Source organism: Neoarius graeffei, chromosome 18, assembly GCF_027579695.1.
Source record: "Neoarius graeffei isolate fNeoGra1 chromosome 18, fNeoGra1.pri, whole genome shotgun sequence".
Classification (NCBI taxonomy): Eukaryota; Metazoa; Chordata; class Actinopteri; order Siluriformes; family Ariidae; genus Neoarius; species Neoarius graeffei.
In genome coordinates, this window is record NC_083586.1 from 45,261,570 (window position 1) to 45,276,480 (window position 14,911).

A 14,911-nucleotide genomic window follows, 5' to 3' on the forward strand; every position below is an offset into this window, starting at 1 on the left:
TCTTCTTGCCCAACCTCATCCCCATTTCAGGACCTCACTCACACCTCCTCAACAGACCCCCTGGCTGAGCACACCCCTCCAAGAAACACCTTCATCCCTCCCCCACCAGTCACCTCCACACCGATCATCAGTGAGAAGCAAGTCAGAAGACAGCTGAAGAGACTCCATGCAGGAAAATCAGCAGGCCCGGATGGTGTTAGCCCCAGGGCCCTGAAGACCTGTGCCCTCCAGCTAAGTGGAGTACTTCAGCATGTCTTCAACATGAGCCTGGGTCTTCAGAGGGTCCCCGTGCTGTGGAAGACGTCATGCCTCGTCCCTGTACTGAAGAAGCCGCGTCCCAGTGACCTCAAAGACTACAGGCCCGTGGCATTGACATCACACATCATGAATACCCTTGAGAGACTCATCTTGGAACAAATCCGACCTATGGTCCAACCACTTCTTGACTCCCTTCAGTTCACCTACCAGCCCCATCTTGAAGTAGAGGAGGCAATCATCTACCTGCTCAACAAAGTCTACAGCCACCTGGACAAGCCAGCCAGCACTGTGAGGATCATGTTTTTTGATTTCTCCAGTGCTTTTTGACACCATCTGGCCGGCTCTGCTGGGTGAGAAGTTGACAGCGACGCAGGTGGATGCCCCACTGGTGTCCTGGATTGTGGATTATTTGACTGGCAGATCACAGTACGTGCGCTTGCATTGCTGTGTGTCGGACAAAGTGATCAGCAACACCGGGGCTCCGCAAGGGACTGTCCTTTCTCCTTTCCTTTTCACTCTCTACGCCACTGATTTCAACTACTGCACGGAGACCTGCCACCTCCAGAAATTTTCTGATGACTCTGCAGTGGGTGGACGTATTACCGGTGGTGATGAGAGCGAGTACAGGACGGCGGTGGACAACTTTGTCATTTGGAGCAGGAAGAACCACCTACAGCTCAACGTGACGAAGACGAAAGAACTGGTGGTCAATCTGAAGAGAATCAGGGCTCCGGTGAACCCTGTTAACATCCAAGGGGTCAGTGTGGACGTGGTGGAGGAATATAAGTACCTGGGGGTGTACTTGGATAATAAACTGGACTGGTCCAAAAACATGGACACTGTATACAAAAAGGGCCAGAGCCGTCTCTATTTTCTGAGATGGCTGAGGTCCTTCAACATCTGCTGAATGATGCTGCGGATGTTCTATGAGTCTGTGGTGGCCAGTGCCATCCTGTACGCTGTTGTCTGCTGGGGCAGTGGCTTGAAGGTGAAAGACACTAACAGACTCAATAAGATCATCTGGAAGGCCGGCCATGTTGTAGGCGTGGAACTGGACTCTCTGACAGTGGTGTTGGAGAAGAGGACACTGTCCAAAATAAAAACAATCGTAGACTGTCCTTCCCACCCTCTACATGAGGAGCTGATCAGCCACAGGAGCACATTCAGTAAACGGCTGATTCTTCCACGCTGCACAACTGAGAGACACAGGAAATCATTCCTACCTGTTGCAGTCAAGCTGTACAATGCCACTGTATAACTGTGGTACACTGTCTTACCGTGTATATTGTATCCTTAACTCAGGTGCAATATATGTATATAGGAATCTCATCTCATCTCATCTCATCTCATCTCATCTCATCTCATCTCATCTCATCTCATCTCATCTCATTATCTCTAGCTGCTTTATCCTGTTCTACAGGGTCGCAGGCAAGCTGGAGCCTATCCCAGCTGACTACGGGTGAAAGGCGGGGTACACCCTGAACAAGTCGCCAGGTCATCACAGGGCTGACACATAGACACAGACAACCATTCACACTCACATTCACACCTACGGTCAATTTAGAGTCACCAGTTAACCTAACCTGCATGTCTTTGGACTGTGGGGGAAACCGGAGCACCCGGAGGAAACCCACGCAGACATGGGGAGAACATGCAAACTCCGCACAGAAAGGCCCTCGTTGGCCACGGGGCTCAAACCTGGACCTTCTTGCTGTGAGGCGACAGTGCTAACCACTACACCACCGTGCTGCCCTATATAGGAATCATTGTATATAAAATCACTTCATTTTGCTTTTACTTAAGTTATTGAACTTATTTAAATTTATTTTATTTTTATTTATTCTTTTTTCAGATGATTTTATCTTCTATTTTTAGACACATTTACTTCTTCTTTGATTCAGGAACTTGGTAGCAAATTTGAATTTCCCTCTGGGGATTAATAAAGTAATTCTGATTCTGATGACAAAGAAGCATTAAATCTATTCATCCCTAGTTCTATTAGCAGCCTCACTCAGTGTGTAAGACATTAACTGAAATGTATACTACTACATCTTCCTTACACAAAACATATGCAACACATGCCATTTGAGCCAAAGCTATGGTCTCCCTACCGTGAATTGGCCTAGTGGTTAGTGTGTCCGCCTCTCGACCAGGAGATCACAAGTTCTACTCGCTGTTGTGTCATACAAAAGACCATCATAAAAAATGGTATCTGCTACCATCTGGCAAGGCATGCTGCAATACAGATGTGAGTGAGGAAGTCAAACTCTTGCAGTTACCAGAGGACTAGCTCCCCACTGTAACCCTAGCCGTATAGGTGAGAGGGTGAGGGCTACCGAAACGGAGATCAGTGCCGCACCCATACACCTTAAAGAGTTGGTTACTACTGGGACAGGAAACTGCCTGGGAAGACCAGATTCTGGTGTGAGAGGGACTTTGACTTGACTATGGTCTCCCTGCATTATTCATCTTCAGTCACCACTTTATCTTGGGTAGGGTGGTGGTGGATCCAGAACCTTTCCCAGGAACAATATCCACAAGGCGGGAATACACCCTGACTGGGACACTCACCAATCACATTCACACACTCATTCACACCTAGGGGCAATTTAAAGTAGCCAGATCACCTACTTGCATGTTTTTGGGATATGTAGAGAAAACCAGAGAACTCAGAGGATGATCACGTGGGTTTCCTCTGGGTGCTCCGGTTTCCCCCACAGTCCAGAGACATGCAGGTTAGGCTAACTGGTGGCTCTAAATTGACCGTAGATGTGAATGGTTGTTTGTCTCTATGTGTCAGCCCTATGATAACCCGGTGACCCCTCCAGGGTGTACCCCACCTCTCACCCATAGTCAGCTGGGATAGGCTCCAGCTTGCCCGTGACCCTACACAGGATAAGCGGTTACGGATGAATGAATGAATGAATGAATGAATGAATGGCTGGATGGATACATTTTATGGGTTGAAAATGGCTCAAAACACCAGTAGATGTACTGGTTTAAATCATCCTGGACATTGCAAGGCTGATGGTGATGTAGAGTTGGCCATTTGGTTCTTCTCGTCATCATAAAATTTTATATAAACAAACAATATTAATGTTTTTCATGATAGAGGAAGTTGTGTGTTATGTCATTCGAAGAGAGCGTGTGCATGTTCAGCATTCTTTGAAACAGCACAGAAAAAAAATGGGGATAGTGGACAATTTCCAGCTGCCATTGAATCGGTTTATGACCACGGTTTTGGAGAAAAGGGTGTACTCCAAGACCAGTGTTGGGAACCTGTGCTGTTAGGTTGACATGGAAGAAATTGCATTTACCTCATTTAGCTGGTGCTTTGATCTAACATTACCAAAAGAGAGTTGAACATGCACAGCGGCTATGAACAACTTGGTACATTTAAGGAAATCAAATTATTGTGCAAAAAGCATTCATAAACGTAATGGATATTGATGCATTTAGAACTTTTTCTCTGCAAGAATAAGACAAGTGTGTATTTTTTTTAAACTTGTGAACAGTGAGCAAGTGGAAAAAAACTTAGATACATGGAGGTATGCACTAGAGAGAAGGGGAATGAAAGTCAGTAGGAAAAAGATGGAGTACATGTGCGTAAATGAGGGTGAGGACAGTGGAATGGTACGGCTACAATAATAGAGGTGGTCAAAGCAGAGGAGTTCAAATATCTGGGGTCAACTGTACAAAGCAATGGTGAGTGCGGAAGAGAAGTGAAGGACAGTGCGAGCAGGTTGGAATGGATGGAGGAGGGGGTCAGGAGTGATTTGTGATAGAAGGTTGCCAGCAAGATTGAAAGGGAAAGTGTACAAGACAGTAGTAAAACCAGCTATGTTGTATGGTTTGGAGAAAGTGGCACTGACAAAAGGACAGGAGGCTGACCTGGAGGTAGCAGAGCTGAAGATGCTGAGATTTTTACTGGGAGTGACAAAGTTGGACAGTATGAGAAATGAGAATATTAGAGGGACAGCACATGTAGGACAGTTTGGAGACAAAGTGAAAGAGGCAAGATTGAGGTGGTTTGGACACGTACAGAGCAGAGATTCAGGGTATATTGGAAAAAGAATGCTAGAGATGGAGTTGACAGGTATATTAGAAGAAGAAGCAGCCTTTATTTGTCACATGCACACTCAAGCACAGTGACATTCATCCTCTGCATTTAACCCATCTGAAGCAGTGAACACACGCACACACACCCAGAGCAGTGGACAGCCATACTACAGCGCTCAGGGAGCAGTTAGGTACCTTGCTCAAGGGCATTTCAGCCCAAGGCCATCCCATGTTAACCTAATCGCATGTCTTTGAACTGTGGGGGAAACCGGAGCACCCGGAAGAAACCCACGCAGACACTGGGAGAACATGCAAACTCCACACAGAAAGGCCCCCCCCCCGTCAGCCACTGGGCTTGAACCCAGAACCTTCTTGCTGTGAGGCAACAGTGCTAACCACCACATCACCGTGCCGCCCTTATATTATATTAGACGCATTTAGCAGACGATCTTATCCAGAGCGACGTACAACACACCCAGAGCAGTCTGGGGAGCAGTTGGGGGTTAGGTGCCTTGCTCAAAGGCACTTCAGCCATTCCTACTGGTCCAGGGAATCAAACCAGCTCCCAAAGCTGCTTCTCTAACCATTTGGCCATGGCGTCCCCCAAATGTTGACCCCATGTAAAATTAAACGAGGAAGACCAAAGATGAGGAGATTTATGGATATGCTGAAGGAGGACATGAGGACGGTTGGTGCTACAGAAAAAGATACAGAGGACAGGAGAAGACGGAGGGACATTATCCGATGTGGCAACCCCGAACGGAAACAGCATCTCATCTCATTATCTCTAGCCACTTTATCCTGTTCTACAGGGTTGCAGGCAAGCTGGAGCCTATCCCAGCTGACTACAGGCGAAAAGCAGGGTACACCCTGGACAAGTCACCAGGTCATCACAGGGCTGACACATAGACACAGACAACCATTCACACTCACATTCACACCTACGGTCAATTTAGAGTCACCAGTTAACCTAACCTGCATGTCTTTGGACTGTGGGGGAAACCGGAGCACCCGGAGGAAACAGGGAGAACATGCAAACTCCACACAGAAAGGCCGTCACCGGCCACGGGGCTTGAACCCAGACCTTCTTGCTGTGAGGCAACACCACTACACCACCATGCCACCGCCAAAAGGAGTATTTTTTTTTAAATGTTTTATTCCCATTCATGATTACACAGTCGATCTGCATGCTAACTGCAGAAATCAGATAAAAGCAGTCGTCTGTCTGTGCACACACATTCCTCAACATAAAAATATTTTCCACAGAACCATGCTCGCCAGCAGGGGGCGGTATAGGACAATAAGTAGAACCTCACAGACGTTCAGCCCGGCCACAGGATGGCTCACAGCCCAGCGCGGGAAACCAGAGAAACGTGAAACACGCCAATCAAGACGTTCGATGCGCGACAAATATCGCAGATATCGAATATTAAACTTACACGAATATGCAAACACAGTGATTACTGATTTCATTTAACACGGTGACAGAAAACGACATGACAATTTTTTAAATCGCAGGACCTAAGTGGGAACTTTCATGAAATAAATGTTATCTGTATAACAGAATAATCATTAAACTGTTATGGTTTAAAGGAGTCAAAGGTAAAATAATGCTGTTTTGGTAGTTTTCTACATGGCCTTCACACCATACTGCCGCCATGTTTGTGCTCGCGCTCTTTTCCCCTCCCCCAGTCTGACTGTAGTGTGCTTCGCGCGCTTCTCTCCTCAACCCCTCCTTCGTCTGAAAGGGGAAAGTGGGCGTGGCCAGAAAGTCTGCTTTCGAAAATTCTAGAACAGAAAAAAATGGAGCCTGCTCTTCTGAGTGCTCACCATTTTTTAAATACAATTTTACATAATGATCCATTCAGCTTATACTACTCTATATTCTTAAGTTTAGTTGCTTTCTTATGCGAGTTGATTCACATCCTCAACAATGTTTTTATTTCTTGAGTGCTTCTGATTATTTTTTTAATCAGATACTGTCAGTTTTCTTTTCATTCTTTTGCGAAACTTAACTGTTAAGATGAACTGAAAACAAACTGCCTAACCAAAGAAACAAAGTCCACGCTGTTCTCATTTAACCAAAAACAACTTATACTAGGTGGCTCTTCTTCCCTTCATCTGAAAGCAACAAGCGGGACATTAAACAAGAATCACTTTTATTGCAGGGGCCATATTTCACATCAGGACTATACTAGTGTGTGATGAATAAATTAAAAATATGTATATGCACACCAAGTGTACTCTTTTCTAAATGTGAAAATCCCTAGAGGTCATTGGTGGTACTGCAGTGTAAATAGGCTAGCAGACATTTTGTTCAGAGAGAACGAGAACACACACACACACACACACACGACAAACACAACGTGGCCTGGAAACAAAATGGCTGACTTTATAGTAAGCCCTGCTATCAAATTTTCACCCTTGAGCTCTTTCATATCATGATTTTCTTCGCACTTTTGTCTCTTTATTTCACCGGAAGGTGTTTGGCCCCTCAGTATTGCTAAGTTCAATATAGTAAGATTGCGTTAAAGACAGTATGATACAAACACTGATATTTATTGTTAAATGTTTAGGAGGTATTTAATGGAAAATTGTGTTAAAAGTAATTTTATTACGAGTCATTAATACTGAGGAGTCATGCACAGTATGAACACAGACATTAACCAATGACTTTAAAAGATTAAAAAAAACAAACTCTGCTAGTCTTTGGAGATTAACATCTCATCTCATTATCTCTAGCTGCATCCTGTTCTACAGGGTTGCAGGCAAGCTGGAGCCTATCCCAGCTGACTACGGGCGAAAGGCGGGGTACACCCTGGACAAGTCGCCAGGTCATCACAGGGCTGACACATAGACACAGACAACCATTCACACTCACATTCACACCTACGGTCAATTTAGAGTCACCAGTTAAACCTAACCTGTATGTCTTTGGACTGTGGGGGAAACCGGAGCACCCCCACACGGACACGGGGAGAACATGCAAACTCCGCTCATAAAGGCCCTCGCCGGCCACGGGGCTCGAACCCGGACCTTCTTACTGTGAGGTGACAGCGCTAACTACTACACCACTGTGCCGCCCTAAATTAACATCTATTTTTAAAAAATATATATATATAATAGGCATTTAGCAGACGCTCTCATCCAGAGCAACAAACAACAGGGCCCTGCAGCAGTGGGCAGCTCAGGGAGCAGTTAGAGGTTATGCACCATGCTCAAATGCACTGCTAGTCCAGGGAATCAACCTATAGCGACCTTTTGGTCCCAAAGCTGCTTCTCTAACCTATAGGCCATGAAAGTTATAAGCGAAAAATAAATTTAGAACCAAACCTAATTACAGTCATGCATGCAACACTGTTAATAAACCCGTGAGGTCTAATCAATTCTACAGAGAGCTGTTTGAACATTTTTGCATTGATTGGCATTGCAGGCTCCACCCACCTCCCTTCCCCCTCACGCGCACAGCTTCTCACGTTTCCCTTCCCCCTTTTTCCTTCACCACAAACCTAGTTCTCCTCCTCCTCCTTTTCGCATGTGCATTTTTAATCCTTTTCATTTTTAGTTCCACACACCCTCCTTACACCACCCTCCCCCAAATATGTTGATGACCACATTTATCGTAGATCCGGTATCGTGGTTCCTATTCAACGCTCCCGTCCCTGCCTCCAGCCATGTGGCTTGATTGTGTGAAAGGAGGAGGAGGAGAAGGGTCGTGCACAGACAAACGATCCCCGGAAAGTCGTTCTTGCATGGGTTTAGTTTTAAACAATGCACGCGTGAGAAAACCATAATCGCCCACACATGCATTATATATTAAATCTACGGTATATCGCATCATCGACGTTACTATTAAGCCTTGCACTTTAAATGTGACTCTTTCAAAATGAAACGCTTTCAGTTTTACTGGACACACTGGTCTATTATTGCATAACCTAATTCACGTGCCAAATTCTACATTTAAAATTCATACTATTTTGGGATGATTCTAGCTCATGGCGTCAGAGGGGTGCCTTTATTTTCTGCCAACTCTTCCACAGCAGGTAGGAGGTAGTCGCTTCCTCCCTCCATCTCTTTGCTCTCGCGCCCAGGCTTCACCCGCCCCTCCTTTCGGCTTTGTAACGCCGTGCGCGCGCGAGAGAGGAAGAGCGCTCGAGACGCTACACTGTTTCACCAAGACCGCGACCACACACACGCATGCACGCACGCACGCGCACTCCTACTGTCTACAGTCAGTTCACTTGTGTGTTTGTGTGACTGTATGTAATTCCGTCACCCTGACGCGTTGACGAGTCACGCTGTAAGCCTTGCACTTTCAAATTAGGAACTGAATCAGTACATGTAAACAATAACAAAGCAGAGACTAACGTTCTACTCATAGATTCTGGACGTACCGGTGAAAGTACACGCGCACCGCCGGTCTAAAAAACACTGGGTGAGTTTTTATTACACTTTACTAACTCGGTTTACCGGTTTCTGAATTGCATCGTGAATACTATTGCATTTATGACTGTTTCTTAATTTTCTATAATTTCAGCTCAAAACATGGTTTTTGACTATAACTGTCAACCCTGTTGCTGGTATAGGAAGGTTCTGAGATTATATTACTGGACTATATGTATGTACATATATATATATATATATATATATATATATATATATATATATATATATATATATATATAAAATGCACACACACACACACCAACTAATAACCACTAATTTTTTGTGATCACATGTCAAAACACAATTAGTTCCTAAACCAGTCTTTTTTTTTAAAGGAATCATGTCATCACATGTCAGAGCACAATTAATTATGATACAACAATGTTATGAATGAAACTTAACATGACTGTGCTCGTGCAATGGCCTGTAAATACTATGCCCTAAATAAATGACCACATTATGATAAGTTCTACCATCACACCATTCTAAAATGCTCCACCTTGAAACAAGTTGCTATCCTGTTGAGTCCTTTGGACATCCAGGTGAATAAAATTTGCTTGGCAAAAAGTCAATTCTGTTCTAGTGGTCCACTTGAAAGCAAATGAGGACAACAGAAGAATTAGCATCTACTAGCTTAAGGTCATGCAGAACAACTTAAAAGCTATACTTGGACAGGCAGTTCAAATCAAATTTTTTGGCCTATCTGATTTGAGTGCGAAAAAGCTTGTACGGTCTGAACAGTCAAAAAAAAAAAAACCACTCCAGTTCACACTTTTTCAAATTGTATTCAGGCCACATTTGTACGTGGTAACAAATCGTCACACCATCATTTGGTGTGTGCACTTCTCGACATGATGATATATTTGCGGAAAAACCAACAAGAACCTACTTCTGGGGAGGACCATAAACAGGATGCCAGGATGCATACAGTACATTGGGGAGAACCTGTAGTGTCTGCAGTGAAGCAGCAGCAATAATAGGATCTGGTTTAGTTTTCATTGGTGCAGTCTGTGCTGAATACATGACTGGACATTGCAGATATGTAAAAAAAAAAATGTCCCATGATAGATCTGAACAGTGTAACAATTTAAGATATTATTGGCATTTTCCTAATGTCTGTATTTTCAAGGGCATTAAATATCTTTTTCCAATGTGCAAGTTCTCATGTTCCCCACACTTCTCGGATGCACACATCTGGTAATCCAACATATACACAGAGAATAAAGAGAACGCAAATGATTTCTGTATGAGGCGGTATTTGTTGCAAATACTGCATCACGTCACTGTGACCTTTTGAGAAAATCTTGGCATGCAGGCACATCCACTCAAGGTGGTACCTAGGTGTTTCACAACAATCTTGGTGGTTATCTGTGGTTAATAAAACATACATAAATAGTGTTATTAACTTCAAATTTTATAACTTATGTAATGCAAGCTTAGCGTTGGGATAAGGGTTCTTTTTATTTCCTTGAACCTAATATCCTTGGGTTTATCTACTGTCCTTGGTTGAATGCTGGTATCAGTTCGTGTGTCTTAGTAGGAAGAAAGTAAGGTATAAAGTTGTTGTATTTGCCTTCTTTAAATAATTGTTATGGGTTGTATCATATACTGTAAATAATTGGCGTGCAACATGGCTAATTTGGAATAAATAGTGATGGAATGACAACTGCCCAAGCATGGGAAAACGGTCACCTTTAAATAAAGCACCAGTTGTAGCAGGCTTGGTAGTCATGGTCAAGCTGGAACCACTGCTAGCTGACTTCAGGCAAGAGGCAGGGTACATCCTGGGCAGGTCGCCATTCTGTCACAGGTGTGAACACAAAGACGAACAACCATTCACGCTCACACCTGTGGGCAATTTAAAGTAGCCAGTTGACCTAATCTGCATGTCTTTGGACTGTGGGAGGAAACCCACAAAGGAACCCCATGCAAGCATGGGGAGAACATACAAACTCCACAAATACCCCTTGTCAACCAACAGGGAATGGGTCCCGTTCTTGTTTGTGCACCAAATTTTGAACCATTCAAAGCATTTTGACCAAAAATAAATTCCTTCGGGGCCTAAAAAGTTGGTTCCCAGCTGGAACCAAAATATAGCTGGTTTTTACAGTGCAAGCCATGATGACATCAGTGGGCATGTTATTAGTTTGGAGAAGAAGCAGAGCGCAGCAGTGGAGATGCAACAGAAACGGATACATCGTCAGAAAAAAATGGAATGAAAACAAATCTCTGCAGTCATAGAACAAAAGGCCATAGGTAATCAATGTGCTCTGCCATCTTGCTATTACTGTTTACTCCTTTTGTACATTGTGTAACACCCTCCATTCATGATGCATCCTTGATTACAATGGTTGTGCTCAAAACTGGTGAAAACATGGGCTGGTTTGGTAGCTGGCAGCAAGGTTCAAAGAATCCTGAATGGAACCAGTTTGAGAACCAGTTCCCTGTTCGGAAAAGGGGTAACAGAAAGGTTCTAGTCAACCATGAGATTCAAACCCAGAACCTTCTTACTGTGAGGCAACAGTGCTAACCACTGCACCACTTGTTGAAGCCATCTCTTAGTTAACATATTCAAATCTTATATTTTAAATTGATATTCTGTTGTATATTATAAAATAGAATTTGTCATATCTAGCCAAGCTTCTATAACTAATTGGAGAGGTAATTAGCTAGTGGACGTTGGAGAGGTAATTACCTAGTAGAGTATTTCTAGTGGAGTATTCACGTGTGCTTGTTTTCATGCTGAGTACTGATAGAAAAGTTGCCACGTTGTCACCATGACCCCATGTTGTATGTTATAAAATGTCCTTGCCGATCATTTGGACATTGTTGTCAGTGCAAGTCACCCAGGTGGCTTGGCAGTCCCCCACTTAATGGTAAAACCACAGCCACAGTTGTAACCTTTCATTCTCATCATGTTCCAGACCTCCAGACTGATTTCCTGTGGGAATACTGAAGGCCATATAATCATTTGTCATTCCAAGGGTTCCTAACATATTCTAATAGGGCTTCCTCATAAATAGTTATGAAGCTGTACTTTATTGAGGAGAATGTGTTCACCACAGTGCACGCAGGGTGTGATGAAGAAACATTCAGTCTTGAAACATGGTGAAGGTAGACATGATCTACATGTTGTCACGTTACAGTTGTCTGCAAGTGACACTCCTTTTAGTGCTGCCCACTGTGACCCTTATATCTGGGATAGCATGTCTGGTCTAATGGGTAGCAGGTGAACAACAGGCGAAACCATGGCCTTTTCAGCGAGATTGAGGCCATCACTGGTTATATCGTCTGCTGGATGTGCTGTAGACTTGTGCAGGGAACATACATCTGTAGGTTTAACCAACTGTGTGCTGACACATTGTGGCCCAAAGCCCCTACCCTCTGATCTGTCTGTCAACCACGTTGGATAGCAAGTTGGTTTGCAAACAAATTGACTTTGCTGTCAAGTCAAAGTCCCTCTCACACCAGAATCTGGTCTTCCCAGGCAGTGTCCTGTCCCAGTACTAACCAACTCTTTAACGTGTATGGGTGCAGTGGCAATCTCTTTTTCGATAGCACTTGGCCTCTTGCCTATACAACTAGGGTTAAAGTGAGGGGCTAGTCCTCTAGTAACCATGAGATTTTGACTTCCCCCACTCGCATCTGTATTGCAGCATGCCTTGCCAGACGGTAGTAGATACCATTTTTATGATGGTCTTTGGTATGACCCGACCGCAAGTAGAACTTGCGATCTCCTGGTTGAGAGGCAGACACGCAAACCACTAGACCAACTCGTGGCTGGTTCTGCTGTACATGCTGTAAATTAGCTGGCCCACTGGCTGCCCGTCTTCAGGTACAGGCTTGGTACAAGCTTTTAGATTACAGTGCATTACTTGGCATTTAGCAGAAGCTCTTATCCAGAGTGACGTACAAGTGCAAAAGTCAGGTACAAGAAGAGAAGACTTTATTTGTTACATGTACATAAGCACAGCAAAATTCCTCCTCTGCATTTAACCCATCTGAAGCAGTGAACACATGCATGCACACACATGTGAGCAATGAGCAAACACACACCTACCCAGAGCAGTGGGCAGCTGTGCTACAGCACCCAGGGAGCAGTTGGGCAATAGGTGCCTTGCTCAAAGGCACTTCATCCATGATACAGTGGGAGGAGAAAGTGCTGTTCACTCACTCAACCCTCACATTTTTCCTGCTGATCCCAGGAATTGAACCGGCAATTCTTTGGGCCCAAGGCTGCTTCTCTAACCTCCAGGCCATGGCTGCCCTCATCTAAAAGTGCTGATAAGAAAGTTCTAGTGCCAGATGTATAGGCTACAGAATAACACCTAGTGTAATATTCTGTTGGATTAATAACGAATCAGCCAAGGAAAACAAGCCAGCCATACAAATGAGCCAGCAAAGTACAACTAAACAGAAAAAGATAAAACCCCAATGATTAACACAAAGTCATCATGATCAAGCTACATAGCACACAGCCTGGGTTGGTCAAGACAGCTAAGGCAGCTGCGTGATTCCACAGTGGACTTGGAAGCAGGGCAGAGGTGCAGCTTGAAGAGGTGGGTCTTCAGTCTGCACTTGAAGGTGGTCAGGGAGTCGGCAGTTCTGACTTCAGTGGGAAGGTCATTCCACCAACAGGGAGTCAGGACAGACAGCAGTCTTGAGCAGGCTGGGCAGAAGCAGGGAGGAGGAGGGGCCAGGGGACCAGTAGCAGTGGCACGTAGGGATCTGGCTAGCATGTAGGGTTGGATCAGTCTCTGGAGGTATGCTGGACTTGACTCCTTGGATGCAGAAAATGTGCCTCTGCCCTCTCTGAGAGCTTGTTCAACCACATCAGCAACACTTACTGGGAGGCAATTATTGTTACTCCTCCCATTTTCTCAGAGAGAGAGAGTCTCAGAACTTGCACTGGTCCAACACCTTAGGGCATGTACACAGAATTTTGAAATTACTACTGACTCATGTCTTTGTGATATGGCTGACAACCACTGAGAATTAAATCAGCATGGCTTGAGATGCAGTATTCTCAGTTTTACTACTTGGGCTGTTGCTTCTAACGTCCCTGCCAGGTGTAGAAAATCTTCAGATTTCCTGCAGTTTACATATTGCATCTGTAATCAAGATAGCACTGTCTCCCAGCATGATGGTTCACATGGCACACAAGTTTGGCATGTGGGACTGCACAGTGTCTTCTTTTGATTGTCTCAAAACTTCCACGTGTGAGATCAGGAGCTCTGTTTGGCTTGCCACCCACTAGAAGAGAGTACGCAAAGACATCACAGGAGCAGTAATTCGCACACACTGAACACCCCAGATGCTATAGCAAACCCAAGAAGAAGGACTGAACTGGTATATCATGCCACTCATCTGGAAACTGAGGAATTGCCTGTGCTCCACGGCAATTGGAATGTGGAAACACGGATTTTGGACATTGGACAGTGTGTAGAGGAGCCAATGAAACAGTTGTTATCAACCTACAATGTTGAAGTTGCAGGGGGGTAACCAGCCCAGTTAAACCATGTATTTTCAGAGATGTCCTCTAGCATTTTCAGTGAATCTTGCTCTGGAAGTTTGGTGACAACCTGCACCGGCATTTAATCACCTTTTCTGGGTGTTCTGGGTTGTTGCAGTTACACAAACACGGCCACATATTGTAGCCTGTATAACTATCTGCCATTTCTGAAACACAACTTAGCAGGAAGAGTGTGACTGCAGACAAGGACAGGTAACAGTAACCTGCTGTCAAGTTTGCATTTCAAACAAAAAGATGTGAACATCTAGTTCCTCCTGGTCTATGTGCCAAAGACCTCTGCAGGTACTAGAAGGAGGTACTGCATTAGTAGTTTTTTTTGCTAAGCTCTAGCAATGGTATTTGAGTAAGCCAAACTTTCCTTCTTGTTAACATTAACAGACCCCACGATTTACACTGCTATGGCTCTCATAGCTTGGAGCACTGCCTGTAGGATTTCTGTACCCATTTTCCCATTGTAGGCATTCCATTATGAGTCAGGAACCACTGTTCCACAGCATTAGAAATATAACTTACACTCGGCAGTGTATCATAAGCAGACCAGCTTGTCAGTTCTTTTATACTTGGGCTTTATGCAGTGCAGATCTTTGTACAAAAGGTTCATCAGCCTGTACTACT

The 14,911-nt window shown here is 44.4% G+C and overlaps 1 protein-coding gene across 3 annotated transcripts in view; it reads left to right on the top strand.

Annotated features, from left to right (window-relative positions):
- The first annotated feature begins 8,458 nt into the window (after positions 1–8,458).
- Positions 8,459–14,911, top strand: part of atf7ip (activating transcription factor 7 interacting protein) — a 75,121-nt gene continuing 68,668 nt past the window's right edge. For 2 of the 3 annotated variants that reach the window (XM_060898904.1, XM_060898908.1), the window contains exon 1: positions 8,460–8,752. The gene's annotated coding sequence lies outside the window, so the exon portion shown is untranslated. Of the gene's footprint in view, positions 8,753–14,911 lie in introns of all 3 variants that reach the window. The other variant, XM_060898907.1, reaches the window with a different exon arrangement.